The sequence below is a fragment of the Arachis stenosperma genome, chromosome 2 (genome assembly GCF_014773155.1).
Source record: "Arachis stenosperma cultivar V10309 chromosome 2, arast.V10309.gnm1.PFL2, whole genome shotgun sequence".
Taxonomy (NCBI): Eukaryota; Viridiplantae; Streptophyta; class Magnoliopsida; order Fabales; family Fabaceae; genus Arachis; species Arachis stenosperma.
Genome location: NC_080378.1, coordinates 58,523,133 through 58,532,821, shown reverse-complemented (window position 1 = coordinate 58,532,821; position 9,689 = coordinate 58,523,133). Strand labels below are relative to the sequence as shown.

The 9,689-nt window shown below is 41.4% G+C and overlaps 1 non-coding gene across 1 annotated transcript; it reads right to left on the bottom strand.

Moving 5' to 3' along the window:
* Nucleotides 1–634: 634 nt before the first annotated feature.
* LOC130964225 (small nucleolar RNA R71) lies at nucleotides 635–742 on the bottom strand. The gene has a single exon (XR_009080328.1). It is a non-coding gene; the product is annotated as a small nucleolar RNA R71 (small nucleolar RNA).
* Nucleotides 743–9,689: the final 8,947 nt, after the last annotated feature.

Below are 9,689 nucleotides of genomic sequence, written 5' to 3'. Positions count from 1 at the left end.
TCCTTCTATTTTTCTTTTCCTCTGACACCTCAAGGAATCTCTATATTGTGACATAGAGGATTCCATATTTTCTTGTTCTCTTCTCTTTCATATGAGCAGGAGCAAAGACAAAAGCATTCTTGTTGAGGCTAACCCTGAACCTGAAAGGACCTTGAAGCGAAAGCTAAGAGAAGCTAAGGCACAACTCTCTGTAGAGGACCTAACAGAAATCTTCAAAGAAGAAGAACCCATGGCAGCCGAAAACAACAACAATACCAACAATGCAAGGAAGGTGCTGGGTGACTTTACTGCACCTACTCCCGACTTCTATGGGAGAAGCATCTCTATCCCTGCCATTGGAGCAAACAACTTTGAGCTTAAGCCTCAATTAGTTTCTCTAATGCAACAGAATTGCAAGTTCTATGGACTTCCATTGGAAGATCCTCATCAGTTTTTAGCTGAATTCTTGCAAATCTGTGACACTGTTAAGACTAATGGGGTTGACCCTGATGTCTACAGACTTATGCTATTCCCTTTTGCTGTAAGAGACAGAGCTATGATATGGTTAGACTCACAACCTAAAGAAAGCCTGAACTCTTGGAAAAAGCTAGTCAATGCCTTCTTGGCAAAGTTCTTTCCACCTCAAAAATTGAGTAAGCTTAGAGTGGAAGTCCAAACCTTCAAACAGAAGGAAGGAGAATCCCTCTATGAAGCTTGGGAAAGATACAAACAATTGATCAGAAAGTGTCCTTCTGACATGCTTTCTGAATGGAGCATCATAGGTATCTTCTATGATGGTCTGTCTGAACTGTCCAAGATGTCATTGGATAGTTCTGCTGGAGGATCTCTTCATCTGAAGAAGACGCCTGTAGAAGCTCAAGAACTCATTGAAATGGTTGCAAATAACCAATTCATGTACACTTCTGAAAGGAATCATGTGAGAAATGGGACGAATCAGAAGAAAGGAGTTCTTGAGATTGATACTCTGAATGCCATATTGGCTCAGAACAAAATATTGACTCAGCAAGTCAATTTGATTTCTCAAAGTCTGTCTGGAATGCAAGCTGCACCAGGCAGTACTAAGGACGCTTCATCTGAAGAAGAAGCTTATGATCCTGAGAACCCTTCAATGGAAGAGGTGAATTACATGGGAGAACCCTATGGAAACACCTATAATCCTTCATGGAGAAATCATCCAAATCTCTCATGGAAGGATCAACAGAGACCTCAACAAGGTTTCAACAACAATAATGGTAGAAAAAACAGGTTTAGCAATGGCAAGCCTTTTTCATCATCTTCTCAGCAACAGACAGAGAATTCTAAGCAGAACCACTCTGACTTAGCAACCATGGTCTTTGATCTAATCAAAACCACTCAAAGTTTCATGACTGAAACAAGGTCCTCCATTAGAAACTTGGAGGCACAAGTGGGACAGCTGAGCAAGAAAATTACTGAACTCCCTCCTAGCACTCTTCCAAGCAATACAGAAGAGAATCCAAAAGGAGAGTGCAAGGTCATCAACATGGCTGAACTAGGAGAGGAGGAAGAGGCAGTGAACGCCATTGAGGAAGACCTCCATAGACGTCCACTGGCCTCCAATGAATTCCCTAATGAGGAACCATGGGAATCTGAGGCTCATAATGAGACCATAGAGATTCCATTGGATTTACTTCTGCCATTCATGAGCTCTGATGAGTATTCTTCTTCTGAAGAGGATGAGTATCTCACTGAAGAGCAAGTTGCTAAATACCTTGGAGCAACGATGAAGCTAAATGACAAGTTATTTGGTAATGAGACTTGGGAGGATGAACCCCCTTTGCTCACCAAAGAACTGGATGACTTGTCTAGACAGAAATTACCTCAAAAGAGACAGGATCCTGAGAAGTTTTCAATACCTTGTACCATAGGCACCATGACCTTTAAGAAGGCCTTGTGTGACCTAGGGTCAAGTGTAAACCTCATGCCTCTCTCTGTAATGGAGAAGCTATGGATCTTTGAGGTACAAGCTGCAAGAATCTCACTAGAGATGGCAAACAATTCAAGAAAACAAGCTTATGGACTTGTAGAGGATGTTCTGGTAAAGATTAAAGACCACTACATCCCTGCTGATTTCATAGTCTTAGAGACTGGGAAGTGCATGGATGAATCTATCATCCTTGGCAGACCCTTCCTAGCCACAGCAAAGGCTGTGGTTGATGTGGACAGAGGAGAATTGATCATTCAAGTGAATGAAGAATCCTTTGTGTTTAAGGCTCAAGGATATCCCTCTGTCACCATGGAGAGGAAGCATGAAGAGCTTCTCTCAAAACAGAGTCAAACAGAGCCCCCACAGTCAAACTCTAAGTTTGGTGTTGGGAGGCCACAACTAAATTCTAAGTTTGGTGTTGAACCCCCATATTCAAACTCTAAATTTAGTGTTGAGAGGTTCCAACATTGCTCTGAGTATCTGTGAGGCTCCATGAGAGCCCACTGTCAAGCTACTGACATTAAAGAAACACTTGTTGGGAGGCAACCCAATGTTATATTTATCTATTTCCCTTTGTTATTTTATGTTTTCTGTAGGTTGATGATCATGGAAAGTCACAAAATCAATTGAAAAAGCAAAAAAAGAATGAAAAACTGAAAGAAAAATAGCACACCCTGGAGGAAGAACCTGCTGGCGTTTAAACGCCAGTAAGGGCAGCAAATGGGCGTTTAACGCCCAGTCTGGCACCATTCTGGGCGTTTAACGCCAGAAAGGGGCACCAGACTGGCGTTAAACGCCAGGAAAGGGCAAGAAGCTGGCGTTAAATGCCAGAATTGGGCACCAGCCTGGCGTTTAACGCCAGAATTGGCATAAAGAGCATTTTTGCTCGCCACTTGGTGCAGCGATAAATTTTCCTTGACACCTCAGGATCTGTGGACCCCACAGGATCCCCACCTATCCCACCACCCTCTCTCTTCTTCTTCACTCATTCACCAATCACCTCAACCACTCTTTCCCAAAAACCCCTCACCTATCAAATCCCACTATTCTCTTCACCAATCACATCCATCCATCATAAAATCCCACCTACCTCACCATTCAAATTCAAACCACTTTACCTCCCAAACCCACCCTTACATAACCGAATCATACCCCTATATAAACCCATCTTCACTCCTTCATTTTCACACACCCTAAACACTACTTCTCTCCCTTTGGCCGAACCACAAAGCCATCTCCATCTCCTCTATTTCTTCTTCTTCTACTCTCTTCTTTCTTCTTTTGCTTGAGGACGAGCAAACCTTTTAAGTTTGGTGTGGTAAAAGCATTGCTTTTTGTTTTTCCAAAACCATTTATGGCATCCAAGGCCGGAGAAACCTCTAGAAAGAGGAAAGGGAAGGCAAAAGCTTCCACCTCTGAGTCATGGGAGATGGAGAGATTCATCTCAAGGGTGTATCAAGACCACTTCTATGAAGTTGTGGCCTTGAAGAAGGTGATCCCCGAGGTCCCTTTCAAACTCAAAAAGAGTGAATATCCGGAGATCCGACATGAGATCCGAAGAAGAGGTTGGGAAGTTCTTACCAACCCCATTTAACAAGTCAGAATCTTAATGGTTCAAGAGTTCTATGCCAATGCATGGATCACCAAGAGCCATGATCAAAGTGTGAACCCGAACCCAAAGAAATGGCTTACAATGGTTCGGGGGAAATGCTTAGATTTTAGTCCGGAAAATGTAAGGTTGGCATTCAACTTGCCCATGATGCAAGGAGATGAACACCCTTACACTAGAAGGGTCAACTTTGATCAAAGGTTGGACCAAGTCCTCATAGACATTTGTGAAGAGGGCGCTCAATGGAAGAGAGATTCAAGAGGGAAGCCGGTTCAACTGAGAAGGCATGACCTCAAGCCCGTGGCTAGGTGATGGTTGGAGTTTATCCAACGCTCAATCATTCCCACTAGCAACCGGTCTGAAGTTACTATAGATCGGGCTATCATGATTCATAGCATCATGATTGGAGAGGAAGTAAAAGTTCATGAGGTTATAGCCCAAGAACTTTATAAGGTGGCGGACAAGTCCTCTACCTTGGCAAGGTTAGCCTTTCCTCATCTCATTTGTCACCTTTGTTATTCAGTTGGAATTGACATAGAGTGAGACACCCTCATTGATGAGGACAAGCTCATTACTAAGAAAAGGATGGAGCAAACAAGAGATCCCACTCATCATGAAATCCCTGAGATACCTCAAGGGATGCACTTTCCTCCACAAAACTATTGGGAGCAAATCAACACCTCCCTAGGAGAATTGAGTTCCAACATGGGACAACTAAGGTTGGAGCACCAAGAACATTCCATCCTCCTCCATGAAATTAGAGATCAAAGAATCATGAGAGAGGAGCAACAAAGGCAAGGAAGAGACATTGAGGAGCTCAAGCACTCCATAAGATATTCAAGAGGAAGAATGGTGGACGAAATTGTATCTCTTTATGGAATATGATAATGGAGCCTGGTCCAAAATCAACTTCACAACTCCGTTCAACTAACCAGCAAGTGCACTGGGTCGTCCAAGTAATACCTTACGTGAGTAAGGGTCGATCCCACGGAGATTATTGGCTTGAAGCAATCAATACTTATTTTATTTGTCTTAGTCAGGATGCCAATAAGGTTAATTGGATTTTACTTGTAAAAAGCCAAACTACTTAAAATTGTAAGTTGGAATAATAAAGAATACTAGCGTTACTTGTTGTGCAGTAATGGAGAATATGTTGGAGTTTTGGAGATTCTTTGTCCTTTGACTTCAACTCTTCCTTGAAATCCTCTTCTCACACGCAGATTCCTTCCATGGCAAGCTCTATGTAGGGTGTCACCGTTGTCAGTGGCTACTTCCCATCCTCTCAGTGAAAACGTTCCTATGCTCTGTCACAGCACGGCTAATCATCTGTCGGTTCTCAATCAGGTTGGAATAGAATCCATTGATTCTTTTGCGTCTGTCACTAACGCCCAGCCCTCAGGAGTTTGAAGCACGTCACAGTCATTCAATCCCAGAATCCTACTCGGAATACCACAGACAAGGTTTAGACTTTCCGGATTCTCATGAATGCCGCCATCAATCCGGCCTATACCACGAAGATTCTGTTGGGGAATCTAAGAGATATTCATTAAGTCTGATGTAGAACGGAGGTGGTTGTCAGGCACACGTTCATAGATTGAGGAAGGTGATGAGTGTCATGGATCATCACCTTCTTCACAATTAAGCGCGAATAAACATCTTAGATAAGAACAAGCGTGTTTGAATGGAAAACAAAGGAATTGTATTAAATCATCGAGATGCTGCAGAGCTCCTCACCCCCAACAATGGAGTTTAGAGACTCATGCCGTCACAGAGTATGTAATTCAGATCTGAAAATGTCATGAGGTCCAAGAAATGTCTGTAAAAGTTGTTTAAATAGTAAACTAGTAACCTAGGTTTACAGAAAATGAGTAAACTAAGATAATTGGTGCATAAATCCACTTCTGGGGCCCACTTGGTGTGTGCTGGGGCTGAGATTAAAGCTATCCATGAGTAGAGGCCTTTCTTGGCGTGAAACTCCAGGTTATGACGTGTTTTGGGCGTTCAACTCCGGATCATGACGTTTTTCTGGCGTTTAACTCCAGACAGCAGCATAAACTTGGCGTTCAACGCCAAGTTACGTCGTCTATCCTTGCGCAAAGTATGGACTATTATATATTGCTGGAAAGCCCTGGATGTCTACTTTCCAACGCCGTTGAGAGCGCGCCAATTGAACTCCGGTAGCTCCAGAAAATCGATTTCGAGTGCAGGGAGGTCAGGATCCAACAGCATCAGCAGTCCTTTTTCAGCCTAAGTCAGATTTTTGCTCAGCTCCCTCAATTTCAGCCAGAAAATACCTGAAATTACAGAAAAATACACACACTCATAGTAAAGTCCAGAAATATGATTTTTGCTTAAAAACTAATAGAATTCTATTAAAAACTAATTAAAACATACTAAAATCTACATGAAATTACCCCCAAAAAGCGTATAAAATATCCGCTCATCACAACACCAAACTTAAACTGTTGCTTGTCCTCAAGCAACTAGATAAATAAAATAGGCTTTAGTAGAAATTAAGAAGTAATAATATTTTAGAGTTTTAAATGAAGCTCATATTCTTATTAGATGAGCGGGGCTTGTAGCTTTTTGTTTCTAAACAGTTTTGGCATCCCCCTGTATCTTTAAATTTTCAGAATAATTGGCATCCTTAGGAACTCAGAATTCAGATAGTATTATTGACTCTCCTAGTGTAGTATGTTGATTCTTGAACACAGTTATTTTATGAGTCTTGGCTGTGGCCCTAAGCACTTTGTTTTCCAGTATTACCACCAGATACATAAATGCCACAAACACATAACTGGGTGAACCTTTTCAGATTGTGACTTAGCTTTGCTAAAGTCCCCAGTTAGTGGTGTCCAGAGCTCTTAAGCACACTCTTTTGCTTTGGATCACGACTTTAACCACTCAGTCTCAAGCTTGTAACTTGGACCTGCATGCCACAAGCATATGGTTAGGGACAGCTTGGTTTAGCCGCTTAGGCCTGGATTTTATTTCCTTGGGCCCTCCTATCCATTGATGCTCAAAGCCTTGGATCCCTTTTTTACTCTTGGCTAGTGCTCATGGCTTGTTTTTTTTTTTTTTTTTTTTTGAACTGCTTTTTCTTGCTTCAAGAATCAATTTCATGATTTTTCAGATCATCAATAATATTTTTCGTGTTCCTCATTCTTTCAGGAGCCAATATTCATAAAATTCAAGATAAAATTTATGCACTGTTCAAGCATTCATTCAGAGAACAAAAAGTATTGCCACCACATATAATTAATTATAGTCTTTATTACTAAGAACTCATAAATATAGATTACTTCTTTATTCTAAAAAATTCTACTACTTTATTCATGCCTGATGATGATGAGAAAAATAAATTATAGCTTAATTGGAAATAAAATCAAAATAGACATACTAATTACTACTACTACTATATAACATCTAAGGTAAAATCCTATAATAATACTATCACAGAGTTAAAGCTGGAATTAGAACTTAACAACCTGTATTTTGGGAAGTGGATGTTCCTCTAGTCTGTGGGGTGCCTTCAAGAATCTGACGCTTCAGCTCCCTTAAGTTCACATCCTTGCTCTTCCTGTTCTCTTAGGTGCCATGATCTTAATGAGTTTTAGCTCAGTGATCATGGCAAATCACACCAAACTTAGAGGTTTGCTTGTCCTCAAGCAAAAGAAAGGAAAGGAGAGGAGTAGAAGGAAAGGCATTTTCAAATAAAGGTAAGATGAGTTGAAAAAGATATGAGAAGAAATTAAAAATATTTGAAAAAGAATTGGATTGGAAAAAGATTTGTGTTTAGGAATTAAGATACATTTGATATTTTTGAAAAAGGGATTTTAGAAATTAGGATTCTTAGAAAACCAATTTGATTTTGAAGGATGACATTTTGAAACATGTTTATGCAAGAAATCATGAATTGAAACTTAAAAATTTAGAAAATTTGTAAAGAAAAACGAATTTTACCTCCTCCCATCATCCTGGCGTTGAACGCCCACATGGTGCATGTTTTGGGCGTTCAACGCCCACATGTTGCTTCTCCTGGGCGTTCAACGCCCATTTGGTGCTTCTTTCTGGCGTTGAACGCCAGAAAGTCCTTCGTCACTGGGCGTTTTTCTGAACGCCCAGGATGCTAGCAGACTGGCGTTAAACGCCCAGAAGGTGCATCTTTCTGGCGTTTAACGCCCAGAAGATGCTCCTTTCTGGCGTTTAACGCCCAGATGGCTACCCTTACTGGCGTTAAACGCCCAGAGGGAGATTCTTTTGGGCGTTTAACGCCCAAAGTATTTCTTACTGGCTTTTTCACGCCAGTGAGCTTCCAAATTTCCCTGTAACTCTGTGACTTCAACCAATTGCTATTTTACCTTGAAGAGATTTGGACCTATACCTGTAAAAAAAGAAAATTTATATAATTAGTAAATATACTTTGTAAATGGCTGGGTTGCCTCCCAGCAAGCGCTTCTTTAATGTCATTAGCTGGACTATCACTGAGTTCTAATCAAGTCTCAGTTTCGAGCATTCTTGCTCGAAGTTACTTTCAAGATAATGTTTAATTCTCTGTCCATTAACAATGAACTTTTTGTTGGATTCATTATCCTGAAGCTCTACGTATCCATATGGTGATACGCTTGTAATCACATATGGACCTCTCCACCGGGATTTTAATTTCCCGGGGAATATTTTGAGCCTGGAATTAAATAGCAGAACTTTCTGCCCTGGCTCAAAGACTCTGGATGACAATTTCTTATCATGCCATCTTTTTGCTTTCTCTTTGTAAATTTTTGCATTCTCGAAAGCATTGAGTCTAAATTCCTCTAGCTCATTTAACTGAAGCAATCGTCTTTCTCCAGCTTACTTGGCATCAAGGTTCAGGAATCTGGTTGCCCAGTAGGCCTTGTGTTCCAGTTCCACTGGCAAGTGACACGCCTTTCCATACACAAGTTGGTATGGAGAGGTCCCTATAGGGGTCTTAAATGCTGTTCTGTATGCCCACAGAGCATCATCCAAGCTTCTTGCCCAATCCTTTCTACGGTTAAGTACAGTCCGTTCCAGGATTCTTTTGAGTTCTCTATTTGAGACTTCAGCTTGCCCATTAGTCTGTGGGTGATATGGAGTAGCTACCCGGTGACTAACTCCATAACGAACCAGAGCAGCATAAAGCTGTTTATTGCAGAAATGAGTGCCCCCATCACTAATTAACACTCTAGGGATACCAAATCTGCTGAAGATGTGTTTCTGGAGGAATTTTAACACTGTTTTAATGTCATTTGTGGGTGTTGCAATAGCCTCCACCCATTTGGATACATAATCCACTGCCACCAGAATATAAGTGTTTGAGTATGATGGTGGGAAAGGTCCCATGAAGTCAATGCCCCATACATCAAACAACTCAATCTCCAAGATTCTTTGTTGAGGCATGGCATAACTGTGAGGTAAGTTGCCTGATCTTTGGCAGCTGTCACAATTAAGCACAAATGCTCGGGAATCTTTATAGAGAGTGGGCTAGTAGAAGCCACTTTGGAGGACCCTTGTGGCTGTTCGCTCACTTCCAAAATGTCCTCCATACTGTGATCCATGGCAGTGCCAAAGGATCTTCTGTGCTTCTTCTTTAGGCACACATCTACGGATTACTCCGTCTGCACATCTCTTGAAGAGATATGGTTCATCCCAAAGATAGTACTTTGCATCTGTGATTAATTTCTTTGATTGCACCCTACTGTACTCTTTGGGTATGAATCTCACTGCCTTGTAGTTTGCAATGTCTGCAAACCATGGCACTTCCTGGATGGCAAACAGTTGCTCATCCGGAAAGGTTTCAGAGATCTCAGTGAGAGGGAGGGACGCCCCTTCCACTGGTTCTATTCGGGACAGGTGATCTGCCACTTGATTCTCTGTCCCTTTTCTGTCTCTTATTTCTATATCAAACTCTTGCAGAAGCAACACCCATCTGATGAGTCTGGGTTTTGAATCCTGCTTTGTGAGTAGATATTTAAGAGCAGCATGATCAGTGTACACAATCACTTTTGATCCTACTAAATAGGATCTGAATTTGTCAATGGCGTAAACCACTGCAAGTAGCTCTTTTTCTGTGGTTGTGTAGTTCTTCTGTGCGTCATTTAGAACACGGCTAGCATAATA